This window comes from Grus americana, chromosome 1, assembly GCF_028858705.1.
Source record: "Grus americana isolate bGruAme1 chromosome 1, bGruAme1.mat, whole genome shotgun sequence".
Lineage (NCBI taxonomy): Eukaryota > Metazoa > Chordata > Aves > Gruiformes > Gruidae > Grus > Grus americana.
This window is the reverse complement of record NC_072852.1, coordinates 114,222,453-114,239,515: the sequence shown is the minus strand read 5'-3', so window position 1 is coordinate 114,239,515 and position 17,063 is coordinate 114,222,453. Positions and strand designations below refer to the sequence as shown.

At 41.6% G+C, this 17,063-nt stretch overlaps 1 protein-coding gene across 2 annotated transcripts in view; it reads left to right on the top strand.

Moving 5' to 3' along the window:
• APP (amyloid beta precursor protein) overlaps positions 1–17,063 on the top strand; it is a 231,690-nt gene that overhangs the window by 11,037 nt on the left and 203,590 nt on the right. The gene's annotated exons all lie outside the window — the stretch shown is intronic.

The window sequence follows — 17,063 nt, the reverse complement described above, 5'->3', positions numbered from 1 at the left end:
AGTGTGGAGCAACTTTGGATTGTATGTGCCTACGGTTGTCTCTGCTCCATGCATTCAGCTCGGCTTCTCTTTATTGTTCTCTGAAACAGAAAATTTAAAGAAAGAAAGAAACAGTTTTTAAGGAGTTGGCTCCAGTTGTAAATGGCCTTAGTAGATAAGGAGTACTTATGCATTCTCAAGTGTTCTCATTTTTTAAATGACTGAGCCTGCAAAAGAAAAAACCTTGGGAGGATGATCACTAAATAATGTATCTTAGGAGCGATAGCTCCCGACTGCTTCTGTAACAGCTGAGGCTGGTGTAAAAGGCTACGTGAGCCTTTGGGGAATGCTGTGTTTAAGCTGGAGTGCAGACTTTGTGTACACCCATTGCTTACAGGTTTTTTTTTTTTTATTACAGGGAATAATTTTGGTAAGGAAAATATTTAAAAAGTGTGGAACGTGGTGCATCAGAAATCTCTGAGTTAAATTTCTGTACGGTTCCCTTGCCTGGGCTGCCAGCAGCTCTCCCTGGAATTAGGCTTCTGGCAAGGTATGAGTTTGTCCGGGGAGACAAAAGAAAACTGAAGTATTTGTGGGTCTGTGCTTATCTCACCACTCCATCAAAGTATCATTTGTTTTGTTCGTAATGTTCTTGTCTGAGGTGCCCTTGCAGGGCTCTGGGGCTGTTCTCTGCAGCTCTCCTGGAGGGTTGTCAGGAGCTGTCCTGTCCCTCCAGGGCTTGAGGGGCTTTTGGGTGTCTTCCACACAAATGGAAATTCCTGTTCTTGCTTACCGTGCAGTCAATAAGCTCTTTTGTAATTCTTGTTAGATTTGTCTTCAGGTCAGTGCTGTCTCAGTTAGGTCTTTTTTGGTATTCAGCTGCTTTTGTCTTGCTCTAACAGTTTCAGTTCTGGTTTCAGGAGGAACAATGTAGTATAAGGTTTTTAAAAAAAAAAAAAAAAGGCAAAAACCACCCCAAAGAATCCCCCTCCCCAATTCTCACTCTAGCTGTCTGTCTTTGAGAAGTGTATGGTGTCCTTGGCTTCCTAATTCCAAGACTGCTTTTAATCCTGTCAGTGGCTGAGCTGCTGGTTCGCCTGAAGGCGATCTGCAAGGGAAGGAAGACGGGAAGACTTTTCGGGAAGACTTTTCGTGCTGCTCTGTGGTAGGTGTTGGGTAAAAACCAGACTGAACGCTTTTCCTGAGTTGACGGGAAGAAGCAATAAACAACTTAGTGAGTGTTTTTGGAAAACTAGTGAATCTCTCCTAAGAATCAAGTGGAAGAGCAGGGAGAAAGCCTTACAGTTACTAATTAATCTTTGGGTGGTTTAGCACTTCCTAATTAAAATGCCTATAGGTTTTGGGTAACGCGTACCTTGCAGATTCAACCTTCTACTGCTTTGTTTGAATTAACAGTGTAAGTTGTAAGATAGCAAGTTTTCTTGCTAAACCAGATGGTACAGTAATCCAGAACTGATGTTTTTGTGGAGTCAAAATGATCAGCAAATAAAGGGGGAGTATTTTTAGCTAACTGTTCCCATGACTTCAATTACACGTCATAAAAAAGCACATAAAAATTCCTTTGGGAAGCGTCTCTGCATTTTCGGTCCCGTGTAGTCAAATCACTTAATGGCATCTGAATTAGTACAATGTCGAGAACATCGAAGGTTTTGAATTATGTGTGCCGCATCCCTTTTGTCATTCTGCTTGTGCTTTGAAGGAAGAAAACATATCTGGGGCGAGAACAGCACACAGGCTGTGGGTAGCCTGCCTGCCCTGTTGGGATGTGGCTCTTTAAGTCTGTAAGAGATGTTTTGCTATGTGATGTTTTGCTATGTGGGATTTTTACCTTTTCCTTTAGAAAACTGGGGAAGGCACACCTTTCTGAAGAACTTCCTTTAAAATATTGTTTATTGTTTCTAGAAATGTTACTTTGGAGACTTTGTTTAAATTGGAGGTGGGGAGGGGGTGGGTATCACTGATTGCAAGTTTGGTATTCTGGCTACACCCTTATGTCTTTCAGAGCGTGCTTATCTCTGTAGTCTGTAAAGCTGAGTCTGAAGAACAGAAGATACAAGGAGCCTAGAAATGAAGTAGGGGTTGAGCACCTACGAAGTTAAACTGAAACTTCGTATGTCTTTGTAAACATATTTGTACAAATCTGTGCTAGTGGTTTGGTTTAGTCTGTTTAGAAACTTTTCCCCCCTCTGTATTTTTCTCTTGGACCTGAAATGATACTTTAAAAGTTTCTTAATTGGAAAAACCCTAAACAAACCAACCAAATGAAGCCATGAATTTTGGTTTGGTGGTATTCTTTTTGGGTGGAGTTTTTCGTTTTTGTCTTTGCCTTTGTTTTGGTTTTTTTTTTTTTTTTTTTTTTTTTTTCCCAACCCTTGGTAGCTCCCTCTCTGACATACTTTAAAAATATTCTGGAAACTTCCCAGACTGATCATCCTGTCTTTATTGGATCACATGTATTAAAAAGGGTTTCTGGTGCCCAGAATAGTAAATGTTGTGCGTCTTTTTGTTTTCAGTCTCAGCCAGGTTTATGTACAGTATGTAGTGTTAGTTATGTGCAATGCCTAATTTGGTTTAAGCTTGCAAGCTGGATTCCCCTATAAATAACAATAATGGGCAAGTGGCTTGTAAACCAACAGTTGACAAGTTAATTGCATGATTTTCAATATACCTTTTTAAAAAAAACCCTAAGAAATGGAAAGGATATAATGGCTTTGTTTTCAAAAGCAGCACTCTGGTTATGAATTTGTGTTTGCAGAACTGAGTAAATAATGCAGTTCTACAGCTTGCATTGTTTTGATTAGGTGTTCAGAAATGCTTATCCTAATTGCTGGATTGTTGGCACTTGCAACAGGCAGCTGGGATTTTTTTTTTGAGAAATTGTTCACTTACAGCATACCCACAGGAGTGTTGGAAAAGTGGAATTTTGTTTAGACATAGCTAAGAATGCAATATTAATGAAGGAGAGCTTGTCATTTGGAATAAGAGTGCATCATCTCAGTGAGGCTCTGCTGTCCCCTCAGTCTTCAGTTATTTTTTAATTTCTATGGTTGGTTTCTATGCTAATACAAGGGATGCTATGACTTGTGTGGGGAAATAGGCTGGTTTAAATTTGTAGATGTAGGTATAAATACTGCATTTGTTATGCACACAGGTTTATTTCTTTCCAATAAAAATTATGCTTTTATGTAATGGTGGTTGTTACTGTTTGGGGTTTTTTCCATGGATCTAAATCTTTAGCACCTTTTCCCCCACTGGCATATTTAGTACCTGGAGTTACCTGCAGAACTAATGCTGAGTTAGAGGATGGGTTTGTTTGTCTAAACTGTTTGAAATAGGTAACCCAGTTGTACTTGAAGGTACACATACAACAAATATTTTGTTAATGCTGGGCTAGCGGACACACCTATGTCTCAGGGTGGATTTCTCTCTCTTCCCCGTTCTTAATGATGGGAGGAGATGGGAAAGATGCATTAAAATTACATGCTTTGCTTGCAATAATTACTGCTAGGAAAGGTGATGCTCAGTATATGCCTGTCTTGGCTTTGGTGCTGGAAAGTCTTACTAACTTGTGTTTGGTCTGCTTGGTGTGTCCTTCGCACCGTCACTGCTACACCTGCCACCTCTGCTTCTCGGTTTCTGCCTCCCTTCCTTGGTCCTCATCCTCGAAGCTGCTGTGTGAACCCTGGGTTTCTGCTGCATGCCATGACTGTCTTCCAGAGGTGCCTCTCTTGAGCCCTCTGCAGGGATGGCGTTTCTGCCATCCTGCTTTAATTTTTGGTTTGCGATACTGTGTGGGTGTACTTGACTCGGATTGTCGTTTTCCCTGCTCCCTGTATGAGCACATACAGTTCCCACACAGATAATTTTTCTGAGATGTCAGAAGGAAACAATTTTCTCTTAATGAAGCTTAGCTCTTAAGATGATGTTCTTTTGAAGTGGGGGTGAGCAAGTGTCTACCGATTCCCTTCTCCTGGGGAAGTGATGCTGGACCAAAGAGTAGGCTCTGGCAAGGTGCTACGGTTCTTCATTAGCCACATCTTTTTGTCGGCTTTGCCCATACCTTTAGGCGGTAAGGCACTCCTGATAGTTGTGAACAGTTGCTTTGAGGGAGATTTATTTTTTTTCCCCAACAGGTACCAGTTCTCATTGTGTTTATACTACAAGGTGGTGGTTGTTTGTTTGCCAGCAGGTCTGATAGGTCTGTGGACTGTTTCTAATTGCTTTGCAAAAGTAAGCTAAGGGAAAAGACCAGCTTTCATAAGCCTAGCTCTTTTGGACTAGGATGTGCGTTTCCTGCACCTATTTTTAGAGCCTCTTGGGAGATGGAAGCAATTGTGCTGAGCCTTGTGTGACTATGTGGAACGTGCTGTTACCAGTTGATAAACCCCATTGAAAAGACGTGTTAAGTCTTGAAGAGGAAAATGTTATCACGGTGAGTGTAGAGGATGGAGTAGGTTTGTGTTGTGGTACGGGGTGGGCTGGTGCAGCGCTTTGTTTTCAAGAAACTCAGGGAGTCTGATGCTGTTGGTGTTCCCTTCTGAATAAAGTTGGTGGCTTTATGCTGTGCCTAAGTTAGCATTTAAGTTCAAATCACAAGTGTGCGTGAGAAGGTGCTGATGGGCTAACTCACTGGGCTCGGCGCTGTGCTGTGGGGTGGTCTTGGGCCATGTGGGCTGGCTTCTTCCAAAGTAGAACCCAACCAAAGATGTTCTCTAGGAACAGACTTGAAACCTGCTGGCCCTTCATGGATGCCCACGTCACATAACTGGACTAGGTGCAATTGGAAGTGAAACGCACTGAGGACTGGTGAAACACAGCTGTTGTGGTTTGCAGGTCTTCTCCATGTCCAGTGCAGCTGTTGGTGCAGAGGTGGTGGGAGGGATAGTATCTTCCAGCTGTGACAGCTTGTAGGGATGCTCAGTTTGTCTAAGGTAGCGTAGTCACTGAACCATAGTGAGAAATGTAACAGTGCATGCTAAAAAGAAAAATGTGAGGATCAAAGGGTTTTGGAAGTGTCCTTGTGACTGGCTGGTGTAATGCAAGGAGATGCTGCCTCTCACGTTTCCCAGTGTCACCTGTCTAATAAAGGCACTGGGGCCGCTGTGTCCGTGGCCAGGAGCTGCTGTCGTGCAGCTTCTGTTTAGGGCTCCAAGTGAAGGGGATGGGGAGGTACGGCCTTTAAACTAGAGTTTGCAAAGAGGAAAGTTCAGCTTGATGATAATGGTTCTTGCACCCCATCTCTTTTTATAGGGGCAAAAAATGGTATGCAGCCATTTGGGAAAGACTGATTAAAGCAATACATATCTCTTACGAAGCACTTGGTGACTCCTTCATGTAATCTTGTAAGTGCATTCCTCTGAGGGCACGGTCACATCCGCTGTTGTGCATGGATCCGTGTAGAGGAAATGTGCTGAGCAGGCATGTGGCTGGGACCCAGGCTCCCCAAGCATCCCTGCCTAACCTCAAGGGGTTTGTTGTTGTGTTTGCCATTTAAAGGAGCAGTGCAAGAGCAAAAAATAGTTTCCTGACTCCTTTTGGGCTGGCTTCTGCATTTTCTTTTCTTCCTCCTTGCAGAGTCATCTCCTGGATTGTATCTGTTTGGTGAAGACATAACAGCTTCATAGATGTGAAAATAAGACCCTTGCTAAAAGGGTAATGACCACAGGGTGGGAATATAAAGCCTGTTGTAGGTGAAATCCAAACAGTCTGAAATGGCACTGCAGGCTGTTAGGGTTGCAAACAGTGTTTGTGCTTGTGTGTTGACGTGTATGCATACTAAAGATAACTAATGCTAATTATGGGTAGCTGTAGAGTGCCTATATGAGGAGAGAGTCAGATGGACAGGGCTCATTAGTATCTCCGAATTTGTATTTATTTGCTTTGGTGGAAAAGGTAAGCCTGGGCTTATCTTATGTACCTCCCTCCCCCTTTTAATAAATAGTAAATTGCCTCTTGTCCTCTAAAGATGTTCCTTAAATTCATTCTGCTAATATTATCCCCAAGTTTACTTCCAGAGTAGCAAAATCAAATGTGGAATGTAGCAGCTTAAACAATACTGAGATGGGACTTTTTTTTGCTCTGACAATTTATTATATCTGCATGAGCAAATGTCATGTCAGCTCCATGGCATCAGGCAAAATCATCAGAAGAGTGGCTGTACTTGTGGAGCGTCGAACACTCCAGCTCTCAGTGGGAAACCCAACAAACAAAAGCATCTCTAGAAAATGAAAATGTTACCTAATTGGAAAATAAATAAAACATACCCTGGCTTTTTTTTTAATAGGTATGTAAGGATTTCCAAGGGTGTATACTCTTTTGCTGAATGTTGTGATGCTGGTAAATGACTTCACTATCCAACACTGTGCTGTTCTCTTCTTCACTGAGCACCTGAATTATTTTTCAGCTTTCACCTTTCACTTCTTCCTGAGAACAACATGGTTAGGTTTAGCAGCACTGCTCGGATGTTGTGTTTGAGTTGAGATAGCTCTTAATCATCTTTTATTAAAATTGTCCATTTATAATTAAATTAATTTATGGTCAGATACTCAGGTGGCTTGCAGAAAAGTTGATAATAATGCTGTAGCATCATGTATTTTTCAGAATTTTTAGTCAACTAATTAAAATGCTACTTATCTATTTTTATATTTTTCTTAAACTAACAATCTGTGAAGAGTTTCCAGATGTCACTTAATTTTTAAATTTTTTTTAGATTTGCTTAATACATAAAATTAATAAGAAATATAGCTATCGTAGTTTCTGTAGTTTCAAAAACTTCTAATGAGCAGCTTGCTCATGTGCCTTTATGGAAGTTTTTTGTAGTATTGCATAAAAATTTTACAATCAAATGTCTTGTATGGAGAGGTTTGGACAGAATTGGAGTGTGCTCCTTTGGCAACTGCTGTAGGTGTTTCCCAACATGATGCTTGGAAGTGCAGAAATGATTGTGGTGTGCAATGCAAGAAGAGTAAATCATGGTCAGTCACTGTCAACTAGGTGATAGTCGCAGTTTGATGTTTCACTAGTAAATATGCACATTTTTTTTCTTAATCACCTAGAAAGCTTCACTTTTTAGTCTGCTGAGAATAAGATATGAATGTGCATCATGTGGGATCTGTTCTCTCAATGCAGAATGTTCTGCTAATTATGTATCAGGGATACCAATGGTAGATACTTCAAATGGTGAAGTTAAACGAGTGCCAATTGCAAATCTGGTCTTGCAGATAGCATAAATGACCAAGTATAACTGAAGAATATAATGTGTAGACTGTATGTTGTGTATCTTGAAGCTGAATGTACTTGCAGAATGTGTACAGCATGCACGTGTGTCTAGTCATTGTAGAACTGATTTCCAGCATGTCTTTCTCAGTCATTGTTGTTGCTGGAAGAGATATTCTGTCCTGCCTGTAATTGCAAATAAATTGGGCTGACAGAGATGCTGCTAGGCTGGGCTCTGCTGCGTGTCAGGGCCTTAGAAATGAGAAGAGGTTGGAGCTGTAAGCATATGAGGAGGAACAGCTGGATATGGCAGCTTGCATCTGAGTGCCAGGCTTTTCTTTTGCAGAAAGCAAGCAATGTTTTCAGAAGTATAATAAACCTTAATGGAAGCAGTAATATTCTCACCAAAGCGTTACTTTTACTCATGGTTTTCAGATGTTTGCTAGACTTGCAGTTGCAGTGTGTTCGGTTGGCAGCAGACGGGAAATGCGTGGAGGTGGCTGACAAAAAGCAAACGTTGGGTTGCCATTCTTGAATGGGGACAAAATGAAAAGTCGAATGTTCTGCCCATTTTGGAGAGACATGTCTTAACTCTTTAACACTGAAAGCTGGGCTGCTGGCTTTGGTCTGAAGCTGGCTCTCTAGAGGGTGATCTTTGGACTCTGCGAATTCACAGGAGCAGAAATTGTGCAAACCAAGTTCAGGTAGTTGCTGTTATGTGAATAAAAGTTATTAAGTTTTGGTATTGATAGGCACTGATGCATTATTGCAAGGGTGAAGAGTCTGAGGCAAGGGCTTTATGCAGTAGTCACGATCTGTTTACGTGTAAGTTTGTGCCACTGTCCATCTTCCCCAGTTAGATTTGAACAGCCTACTAAAATCTAGACTAAGGTTGTTTGTGATTCAGGATACAGAAAAAGCAGATCTGAAATTCAGTGACGTAGAGGAAATGTTTAACTTGATAGCTGGACTCTTAAATCTGAATATACTGGAATCTCAGCACTCTCTGACATGAAAACACTTTGTATTTATATTTCATTGTAGGCTTTAATGCGTCACACAAGACTCTCTGCTTGCAACTTCAGCGCTTCTGACTTATTGAGGATATTGCTCCATATTTTATGATGACATCATGTGAGGCGAATAGCATCAGTCATGCACCCTGAGGGATGCAGGCCTGGTGGCAGAGCAGGGTGGTAGTTCTGAGGTGGTTCCAGTCTGTCTGGCATGTATGTGCTGCTTCAGTGCACTCTGCTGCTTGAGGAGCAAAGAGCATCGCATCGAAGCCGTCCGGGGTAGTAGTCCGAGACCACAGCTGGCTAGTTTTGGGGTCACGGGATAAATTAGCAAGAGAGGGCCCTGCCAGCATGGGAGTTGTCCTTCTTTTCTGCACTTCTACTGTGCCAAGTTCATCCTGAAATGGGAGGAAACTGCCCTGAAAATAAATGTAGCATCGTTGCATGTGAGGTTATATGTTGTACTTAAGCTTGGAAGTTTTGGGGTCCTGTGGGATGCAGGAATTGTGCAAGAAGTACTTAAGGTGGTTTAAGTCTTGAGATTTTTACTAGCCAACACTAGCACAGCAGGCATTAATAGTAGTCTTTATTCTTCTGCCACAGCTGAAGCTAAAATGAGTGTAAATGAGAAGTACTGGGAGCTGCTTGAAGTTTCCTGTCTACTGGGTGCTCAAATTGATTCTGTTCCTAGAAGTGTATGGTGTTTTGTACGGCTGCCTGGCACTTATGGATTGTCCTTCTTGAAAGAATATCTGTTATTGCTGCTGTACCCTTATGTTTTCTGTTGAGTTGGGATAAAAATAAAATGCTGGAATCATGTTTACAGTCAGGAGTGGTAATAAAAAGAGCAGCCAAAATCAGGGTTTTTTTTCTGTCACTGACTTTACTTTCAATGCTGTAGCTATAAAAAAACCTCAAAGTAGTTGTTTCCAGTTGTCATTTTTAGGGCAGTAGTCAGTGTTGCATCTGGACAAGAGGGCAAAGAGGTTTCTTGTTTATGGTACTGTGAATTTCCATGTGTGCCTGCTAGTAGTTCCCACAGAAATGCCCAACAATGTCAGCATTATGCTTTCCCCTGTACTTGAGGAAGAAGGACTGGAAAAATCTTCAGATGAGAAGTGAGCCTTAAGTAAATGTGAGAGACTGGGTGGCTTTAGTTTCTGTTTCCTTGCTGTAAGAAGATAATTTTTTATAAGCACTTGCAGTTTATACCAGCGTGTTAAGGGATGATGCCACAGCCAGTTAGTTGTATCACTGTCCTGAAGCCTGTCCTTAGATTAATTTGGTGGATTGATTTCCCTCATGTTCCCTTTTCCATAGCAATATAAGCATAGAGTGTGCATGCTAATCAATGCTGCGTAAAACATTCCAGATTTTTGAACACCTTGTGTGTTTGCTGGAACACGTTGAAACCTGAGGTGGTAACACATAGGATTACTGCCAAAACATTTCTCGTGCAAATCGAAGTTTCAGGATGGGAAACTTCATTACGATGACTGCTCAGAGATGGACCCAGGCTCCTTTTGGTTGTGGGGTGGCCAGGTAAGCCTGAGTTTGATGCCGGGGTGCCACCGGTGCAGTCAGCAGCTGGTGCAGCCTGCAGCTTGCACCGTGCCAGGCTTACAGTGCAGCAGCCCTGCCTGGGGCAAGCCCCTGCCCGGGTCGGGTGGGAGGACAGGCAGGGTGGCGGTGTGTTACAAAAGGACGCAGAGGTTTGCTTGCTTTGTTGCCTTGGATTTGACTTCAGTTTTCAGATTCCTAGTTATTTCAAGGTTTTATTTTCACTGTTTGAGACATACTTGTTTTTTTTCCTTCTGCATATTGTCCTCACTGCAAGTTGGTGTTAATTAGGCCACCGCTATATGTCATTTTTGCTGACAGAGGGGTTTGGCACAGACTCTTGCAGTATGTTGCTGTGCTATGGCTGCTCTGTCTCACGTACTGCCAGCTCAGGCTTGGCCGCTCGCAGATGCCACTTAATCGATGCGGCTTCAGTGTGACCAGATCAAATGTTGCTCAGCGTGATCTTGTTACGTTCGTATCCTGTCGCTTACGCCCAGTGTTTTGATGCCTGCCTGACCGCAAACAAGTTTATTTTTTGCTTTTTGTAATTTGTTTGTGATAAACACAATGGAGAAAAGGGGATAACACTTCTGTGGAAAATCCACGTGGTTTGTATGTACATGTACTTCAGTTAGGTTTGTGTGGTAGCTCAAAATGGGCTGTATCAGCCCTTCACCCTGCAGGTGGAAGAAGAGCAGGCTCCCCGGCTGGGTTGGTGACCGACTTCGTCACCATCCTGATGTTAAGAAGCTAGCAGTCCCTGGGATTGTCTAAGTCAGCATCGTTCTTCAAAACAAGAAGTCAAGAGAAAATCTGCTTGGAGTCGGTCCGAGATGGGCGTTTTGGTTTATAAGCAGTTTCTGTAGCTTCAGTGGCAGCTGGTTTCGTGGGGAAGCATCCTTTTGCTCCAGGGAGGCGAGGGATGCTCCTCACGGGTGTGCTGAGCATTTCACACTTCACCTGTGGGTTTGTGTGGGACACTATCCTGAAGTTACTCTTTGTTTTGTTTGTGAGAAAAAAATTCCATCTTTTAGTCTTTAACTTATGTCGTTGGCAAACTGGCTAGAGGTCTGTATTGCCCAGTGGATTTAGCTGGTGTATGAGATGGAGTTGTCATTGCTGTACCAGTGTATACATTATAGCAGTCTTGTTTGTGCAGGAAAAATAAAAGGTTGTCTTTTTTCTTCCTTTTTGTCTACCTTTTCTCTCTTCCTCTTCCCTGCCCAAAGCTCACAGATGAGTATTCTAGACAGCTTATACTGATTTTTATAAGGAGTAATACTGCCTTTGATTCTTCAAATTTGTTATTATTAAAAGTAACTAACTAAGATCAATTAAGGAGGATGTAGAGGGAGACTACAGATGCAAGAAGTCAAATGAATATTTTGAATAATTGTTGTATGTGTGACGTGATTTTTCTTAAAACTTTAAAGCAAGGATTTAATTGCAGGTAATTTCCATCTAGATTTGGTTTTGTAGCATCAATGAGTTCGTGAAAATGAGATGCTCAGTTTGGGAAGAAAACTATTTTGGTTAATTGTGTTAAGGTCAGCTTCAGTAGTTGAATTAATGCAGAAACATGTCAGTATTGATGGAAATGTGATGTTCCTTTCTGGTCTCTTGATTGTGAAGGTTGATTTTAAAAAAATAAAATTGAATGGAACATAAATGAACCATTTTTGCCATGGACTCCAGTTATAGTTCTTGAAACTGGCTCTTTACAGCCCACTTTAGTCTAGATCTTGCATTTATTTTTGTATTCTTGAAGCTTGATAGACGTTTAAATTGATACTGTCTTTGTGTTTGCTCTGCCTCAGTACGTTTGTCCATAACAAATGGTTTCCAAAACTGAATGCAGTATTTCAGATTGACTAGTAGCAAATGCTTTCTGTGATGCTTTAATTTTCCATTTCCACCTTTCATGAGTCAGCAGAACTGCCTGGGTAAGGCTTGAAGGTGGAGTGGGCTAAAAGGGGAAGACAGTGGGCGTCCTCCCCCTTCCTGTCCCCTTCAGTCTTGTCCCCCTCTGCCTTGTCACGTTTGCTCCCCGAGAAGATGCTGAATTGTTTTTTGTTTTTGTTTTTTTTTTTTTGAAGGGACCTGTTGTAGGGAGTATTTTTGTTACACCTGGTCTCGTTTTACTAATGGCAAGAAAAGAAATGTCCTGTTTTGGTATAAGGCTCAGCTTTCCGTCCACTGTAAACCCCATCCTGTGCAAAGAGAACAGCAACGCTTCTTACCTTTCCTTTGCATACATACTTTTTTTTTTAATATGATAATGTAGTCAACAAACTGCATGTGCAGGTTCAGCATGAGAACATCAGCTGTGTAACGCTGATCCCTCCCAAGAGTAAATGCTCGGGTTTATTTGTATCATGCTGGAGACCTGCCATTCGTGAAAGACTGAATGGCAGCTGGGACAATGCAGGTTTTGTAGCCGTGTACTGTTTCAGTAGAATAAAGAATGGGGGAAGGAGTGCTTGAATGGTGGTCTGAAGAAGCTATTTGGTAAACAAAATTGATTTGGGGTGTTTGGTTTTATAATAGTTAGCTGTTAACTCTCAAGTGCACTTCACATCAAATTTTAGCAATAGTAAATTGCATCATAACTTTGATTTTTTTTTTTTGACAGACGTTGCAAACTGTTTAATATACAGATAGAACAGTAAAAATAGCTCCATATCCCCAAATCTAGATTGACAAAAATAATTTTTTAAGATTTTTCAACTTCTCTGGTTAAAGTTTCTGCCTTCCTCAGTGGTGCATTTTGAGTGACGCATTACCAACATCGGGCAAGTCACAATGGGGAGAAAGCACTGATTATTTTTAACCAGCTCTCTGCCTTAATGTAGAAAGCCGAGTACTTACTGTACTGTGAAATACAACATTTGAGAACTAATGCAGTCTGTCAGTGTAGCTGCATCCCCAAGGGATGCCCCTCCTGGGAGTGAGGGTGGGGTGAGCCTTGCATGGCCGTGCTCCCTGGGGGCTGCGGGCACCCGCCACGGCGCCGGCCTCTGCAGTGGCACTGTGTGCTATCTGGACTTTTAAAAATGACTGCTTAATTTTTCTAGTAAAATATAATGTTGTTTTGGGGGAGCGGGAAAGATCATTTTGAGGAATCTGACTTAGGAACATTTCTAGGTCTGTCCACCTTACAGCTCTGACCCAGATTTTCAGCATACTTTGGTACTACACAAGCACAGAAAGTATGATCTAAACTCTTGTAGGTCTTTAATTCGGTCTCCTCTTCAGTGGCGGTGGTGGCTTTTCAATGTTTCAGAAAGTTGTTTGGACATCTCTTATTAAAGCTTCTTCTGTTTCCCTTGATGCAGAAGTACTTTGCCAGTGACCTGAATGGTCCTGAACGGAGAAGAGAAACTTAGTGGTGGTTTTGTCCCTCCCTTATAACTGCCTCTGAAAACACAGAATCATAGAATGGTTTGGGTTGGAAGAGACCTCAAAGATCATCTAGTTCCAACCCCCCTGCTGCAGGCAGGGACACCCTCCACTAGACCACGTTGCCCAAAGCCTCATCCAACCTGGCCTTGAACACTTCCAGGAATGGGGCATCCACAACCTCTCTGGGCAACCTGTTCCAGTGCCTCACCACTCTAACAGTAAAGAATTTCTTTCTAACATCTAATCTAAATCGACCCTCCTTCAGCTTAAACCCATTACCCCTTGTCCTGTCACTACACTCCCTGATAAACAGATTGGTGTTCCTGTACCTTGTTGTTTCACGCAAGCCCTACTGCAGGAGACCAAACGGGATTTTAGTGCTTCAAATGTTGCTGTATGTGTAATCATACATTGTGTGATCATTGCAGTGGATTTATGGTGTCTGTTTATTCAGGCTAATTGCTTTTGACAGACTTTAATAAAAAGTTTTGACTCAAGAGTGGGTAGATGCATGTTTGGACAGCTTGTATCTTAGAAATGAGAAAGTTGCCTCAGCTAGAGAGGGAATGTAGTATCTGTCTGAAGAAGAGAGTTTTTCAAGTCCTCTGAAAACAGACCAAAAAAGGTCTGGTGACACGATCACCCTGAAACCTTGCAAACATCATAAAAAATGGTATCAAGTCCCCTACTTGTTTGAAAAGGCTAAGAACTGATGGCTTGACGTATAAAACAAACCTGCATTTAATTTATTCTGATATACAGTGTGGGAAGACGTGTTGTAGACTCTAAACTTGTCAGGGAAACGTATTCTGAAGATTTACTGAGATGGTGAAAGGCATGGTTATGCAATCCAATTCACTATGAATGTGTAAGGACATACCTGGTGAAAACAATAAGTCTGTTTTTCCTATTAAAAGCTGAGAAATTCTCGTAGAAGAGCTAAAATTCTCACAGTAGTTTGCATTTGGAAAACAGAAAGGTAAACAGAAGTTTGCCAAGGTCAATAGATGGTGAGGGGAGGAAAAATCCCTATGTGATAATTTACCAGTACTTTTAATGCTTTTTGGAGCCTGGGATGAGCTCATTGCTATACTTATGAAATGCAGTAAGTAGTTTTTATTGTGATTTGACACAAGTGAGTTCACTTTTCAAAACCTTCTTGTAATGTTGATGTGAATTAAAACACTTGACTGATGTCTATATCATGTGAGGAATTACTTTACTTTGTATGCTTTTCATGTTTGAAAATAGGAGGATGTTTTATGTGAAAGTGTGTGTATATATGTATATTTTTAAGGGAAGTAAGGCTTTGCAGATGCCTGCAGTAGGCACTGAGCCTTCCCTAAGGAAGTCGGTCTGTTCAGAGGTCAGTACGTGAGACCAAGGGACTGTCCACTTCGGATCTGTGCTAAAGGCTGTGTGATCTGCAGGATGTGCATCTAGAGCGAAGGAGGTACATCAGGTGATCATTCTTATGGCTTGTCTGAAATATTAGTAGTCCTTAACTGGTACCATACTGTCTCTTAACCTTATTTTGTTAATTTAGATTTGATACTTATTTTCTGCCTTTGCATAAAGAAAGAAAATAAAAGTATATCTGCAACTAAGTATGTGTTCTTCTGACAATACTCTTAGTTACCCTGAAACAACTTCAGCTCTCCTCATGGTTGTAACAATGCCAGGAAAAAACAATACTGGTGTTAATTGATAATATTCTCTGTTACGTTAGGAGAGGGAAGAACCATATAACTTACACTGGCTGACCCCAGAGAGTGAGGATGAAAGGTAACGTGACCATGTCAGCAAAAGGGAAAACTCCTGTTGGTTGGAATGAGTTGACGGACTTTTAAAAATTATTCCATTTTCAAAGTAATGTGGTTGTGGGTGATTTGCTGATATAGAGTTATACCATCAATAAAGGCCCATTGTTAAGCACGTACGTACTGGGTACGTAATACAAGGTATTGCCTTATTTTCAGTAAACCCTCCATTTCAGGTTCAGTGTTGTGTGGGGTACCTCATCACTGCAGACTAAACATGATGAGGAATGCTCAGCTTGGCTAAGCCTGGGTTGAGTGCAAGTAAGGGAGCTGCTGTGTCTTCTCGTGGGTGTTGCCAGAGCATCTGGAGCCAAATGCTGTGCTGCTTCCGTGCTGTTTTAGGCTGAACCCTCCTGGCATCTCAGCAAATGCTGGGGAGCCGTGCCTGCCTTTCTGAGCTTGTGGGCAGGAAGGGGAGAGCCGGGGGAAGGCTGCTTGCCTTATGGCTCACTGTTGAGCTTGTCCCTTGCTGGAAGGTGGTGGTTACCACCTGGAAGACGGATCCTAACCTCCGGTGTAAGTCTCTGACCTTTTCACCTGGTTTGAGTTGAAAGCACTAAGCAATTCTTGGTGACATTCTGTGTGAAGGTAGTGCTTGAGACGGTCCCAAGGCTGACGTTAAACTGGAGACTTCCTTACCTGGACATTTGAGCTCTGTGATGCACTTTGAGGTCATCGTTTTATGATTCTATGATCTTTTTATTCTTTTCTTACTTTCCCCTTGGCATTTTCAAGGAATTCTGCCTAAAGTTATTGTGGCTGGTATTCTGAGCTGCTGCTTCTTTCAGCAACTGAACAGGGCTGGAAATGGGAAGGAGAATGTGAAGGGAGTCTTCTGAAGGTGGGAAATAGGAAGGCAGCTGTAGGCTGCTCTAGAATATCTTAGCCTGTACATAGAAGAAGAGCAGGGTTTTAAGGTAATACCTGATGTCAGCTGTATTTTGTGCTGTCTTTTTAGTGGTACAGTTTCTTTCAACCTCTCAGCATAACAACTGCAGTGAAACCTGGTGGTATAAGACATGTCACATGTAAAGGTTTCTTGTCCTAAGATTGAGAGTGTGAAAGCGAATGTGTGCGACTTCCAGAGAGCACATTCTTAAGAAGGGGAAAAAAACAACCAGAGAAGAGACTGTGTTACAGCTTGGGGCAACTATTTTGTCAATGTAAGTCATAAGCAGTTTTTAATATCTGCAAATAAATCTGTGAGAAGGATTGGAGGAGAAATAATATGTTATGTGTTGCCACTCTGTAGTGTTCAGATCATGGATAGCTTGTGTAGGGCTTGTGCTCTGCATCTAGTACTCTGGTCAAATTCCTGATGAGGGATCAGCATCCCTGCTTAGAGTCCTTAGGCATTGCATCAAGTGAAATAAAATAAACGTTATTTCTGCTTTCGCTGCATGTTGTGACCTAGCTAGTCTTAAGTAAAAGTTGACAGCCATCGTGCTTGTTTCTCTATTAGTGAGTAGAAATAAGGTTTCCTGTACTTCCCTTATGAGGCATCATTAGTGCTCAGTGGGACTTTCTGTAGTAGAGCTCTGGGCTCAGTAACCAAATACAGATTTTTCTTCCCCTCCATGGTTGGAGAGTGTGTGATATCTTTCACAGTATAACTCATTCTTATTACATCTCAGTGAAACAACAAGCAGGAGGTGGGAAAGCGTGGTATTGTTTCTTCATTTGTGATTATGGTTATCAGGATGCTACAGCTGATGAGTTTTAAAAAGCAAGATGTTGTATTCATCTTCCAGATTATTAATTTAAAAAACAAATAAAAATTACCCACAGTAAGCCACTGTTTGAAGGATTTATGTGTTCAAAATAACAATAATATAATGGTGGTATTGAAAAAAAGAGTGTTTTGTCTTGAAGTGTGTGGTTCCAACATGATTTAAAAAACTGGAGCTTTTTTTAATTTTCCCTTAGGAGAGGGCTAATGTTTTGGGGTTTTTTATACTTAATGATCTGTGGTGATTTTAGTCTATTTAGTGGTAAAGAAACAGCACTTCATCTTTATTGTGTCATCTTATTTGGATCAGTTCTCTCA